At 40.7% G+C, this 3,319-nt stretch overlaps 1 long non-coding RNA gene across 1 annotated transcript in view; it reads right to left on the bottom strand.

Annotated features, from left to right (window-relative positions):
* The window catches only part of LOC128892836 (uncharacterized), a 29,153-nt gene that overhangs the window by 24,544 nt on the left and 1,290 nt on the right, over nucleotides 1-3,319 (bottom strand). The gene's annotated exons all lie outside the window — the stretch shown is intronic.

Raw genomic sequence — 3,319 nt, forward strand, 5'->3', positions numbered from 1 at the left:
AAAGGTTTGAGTAGGTGACTCAGAAGAATGCAGACAAGGAATTTCAAGTTTGAGAATTTGAGGACAATAAGGAGATTTGGTTCTTTAGGATTCATGGTGTTTGAGGATATTTCAGTTGGATGTTACAGAAATAATTTATGTAAAGGTTTTTGTAGACTTCTGTATGCAAGAAGACAGGAAGTTAGAAATTCAAGTACAACGTTATAGAACGTAATTGCACAGCGTGAAAATTTATGTGAGCTTGCTCTAAAAAGCCAGACATGAGGTGTGCTTTAAATATTATAGTTACGAACAATCTGAAAGGCTCACGTTGCTCACATTACTCACAAGTGAATATATTTTTCCCGCGCACCAGTGTTTCGGTTGAAGGTAGCGAAGAATTGAAGTAAACGGAGTAATATCCTCTCCTCCAAAATTGGAAATATTCAGAGACGTTCAAACTTCGAGTGGAAAGTTGGAGAAATTAATTAAACGGCGTAAAAGTTTGACTGGGACTCGGAATTCTTCCTCGGGTACTCAAAGATCAGTGTCAGAAGCTCTGAAGCGAATACATTTTCCAACAAACCTGAGAGTCTCTGTTGAAGGTTAACACGGGGAAGGATTGATTACTAGAATTACTAACGTTTCTTACTCTAGAGCGTCGATACTTTTCAATTACGTTAAAAATTGACGTCGAAAACTTAAGAAAAATGTCTCGGTAAAAAAGTGAAAGCAAACTAGTAACACTTTTCACGACGAAGAATTAAAGCTGCTCCCCATGAATATATTAAAGAAGGAATGGAAAATAGTTCTAGATTAACAAGCTCGCTGCTACTGACGTTATCCGACGGTTTCGCGTGCTGAGATACATCCAGACTCATCTGGCGTTGTCATGCGTTCCAAGTTTAGTTTGTTAACACCCTCCCCGAGAATGAACACATGTTGTCATTAACTCTCAGACCTGGCGTTCACAATCGAGGACACGAAATTCAAAAATTAACGACACCTTATTTGTCTTTATTTATGCTCGCGAAGAAAAATCACTTTTCCTCGAAAACTAAACTTTACAGAATTTTTTATTTGATTTTTGCTATAGTAATTTCAGTCCAAGTTGTCTCTAGACATTAAATCACATTAGCACGCGAAAAAGAAATAACTGAAATACTAACTGAATACTCTGTCCTCTTCAGAAATCCCAAGTCGACGACGAAGATCACTTTTCCTCGAAAACTACACCTAACAGAATTCTTTATTTTATTTTTTCCATACCAATTTTAGTCCAAGTTGGCTCTAGAAATTAAATCACATTAGCACAAGAAAAAAAAAAAAATAATTCAGGTCCGAAAGCAAGCTAGCCTTTCTTAAACCTAAAGTAAGATTCAATGCAGATTTTACGGTAACTGAATACTCTGTCCTCTGGAGAAATCCCAAGTTGACGACGAAGCCAATTAGCTGCACCGTCATCGATTACAGAGATCGTTGTAATTAGCTAAGTCGATAAGATCTACAGATACCGAGCAGTATAATCTCTAAGAATCTATAGGTAAGGATTTCTGGAGGGAATTAGGAGGAATGAGCTTAAACGGGGCTTGTAGTATCCATCCTCGATGAAGAGATCGTTATTGCGAAGTTATAACGAAGAGGGAACTTGTTACTCCTATCAACGCGCCTCTAACTTGCGTTCGCGAAAAGGTGGTTTCAGTTCTGTGGTATTCAAATCCTACGCGAGGTAACCTAAAAAGCTTCGGTATACTTGGCCGCTCAGCGCGGAACTACACTCAATGACCATAACGTCTTCCGCGTTATACTCCGTGGTGCATTCGTATTAAGCTGCAAAATAACCCGCGAGGAAACTAGAGCTGGTTGGAGTTTCAAGTATCCTCGATTAACTGGTTAACGATGAGGACGACTAATTATTGCGATTATTGCACTAATCGAGCGAGGCTGGGAGAATGATAATTCTGTTTGTTGCTTTTGGACTTAAGATATCATAAGACATAATATAACAATATAGAAGAAGTCGGAGTAATCAGTACCGAAACTCAGATATTAAATAAAATGAATAAGTACAAATTAGTCATAAAACATAATTAACTCGTAAGGCGACATAAGGCTGTGGAAACTAAGTAAATAATTGAGAAAATAATTCAGATCTCTAAGGATTAAGCACACTGGTTAAAGAGTACCAACTCCCTAGGATAACTCCTTACTCCTAGGACTAAAGAAGCCACAAAGTCCTCTGAATTCCCAAAACCCTATGAACACGCACTCCCAACTGACCCAATTCTCCACAGTCCCAATTCCCCACTATACCGTGATCGGGATGCGATTAGTCCCAAATGCAGAGGTTCGAACCTGCGAAGTTTCCCGTCGGTGAAGGCTTTCGAGCCCGCCGTGGGGCGTGTAGTATCGTCGAGTATGTTTCACAGAAGGCGAAATTCCTCTCGCAAAAACACGTCTGACGATCGGAAAGAATTGGAGTGGATACGGTGTGGTTTTTACAGGAACGGATACGTCGGGGAACGCACACGCCGCCGCGGAAAACACCCGTGTATTGAATGCATACTCAATGAGTTCCCGCGCCCCGTGAAAAAAGAGCGGGCCGCGGCGCGAGATAGGCGGAAAGATAGAAAAAGAAAGAGAGGATATATATTCAACGGATGACGAGGTTATCCGAGTTATAAATTCTTTCGTGCCTGCCTCTTCGGGAACCAATTTCCTTCCTGTCGACCGCGGACAATTACTACTCCGACTTTGACTGGCCGTTCGACGGCTGGTAATCCTTGCCAAGGCGATGAAAGGAGTTAATAAAACAAGCACAATTCGTATTATTTGCTTGGTATGGGATTAACTAACGTCGCAGTGTAGGAAGCTGGAAATATTAGGAAGAACTTCTGGACAGGGTCGTATGTCTTTTGCAGATGGTAATCATCCTAGAGACGAAGGAAGTGCATAAAACGAGAAGAGTTCTAATCGTTGCCTGGTACGTGATCATTATCCAATTTTGGAGTCTAGCGGTGTCAGTTTTGAAGCTGGGAATAATAGGAAGAACTTCTGAACAGGCTCGTGTGTCTTTGACAGGTGGTAATCGTCCCAAAGGTGAAGCAGGAAGTGAATAAAACAAGGACAATTGTAATCATTGCCTGGTGCGTGATCGTTACCTAATTTTGCAGTCTAGGCGTGTCGATCTTGAAACGAGGAATATTAAGGAGGTCGTCTGGACAGGCTCGTGTGTGTCTTCGAAAGGCGGTGATCATACAAAAGGTGAAGGAGGAAGTGAATAAACCAAGTAAAATTCATATCATTACTTATTCAATGACCATTAACTAACGTTTGTCTA

Source organism: Hylaeus anthracinus, unplaced genomic scaffold (assembly GCF_026225885.1).
Source record: "Hylaeus anthracinus isolate JK02 unplaced genomic scaffold, UHH_iyHylAnth1.0_haploid 2, whole genome shotgun sequence".
NCBI lineage: Eukaryota > Metazoa > Arthropoda > Insecta > Hymenoptera > Colletidae > Hylaeus > Hylaeus anthracinus.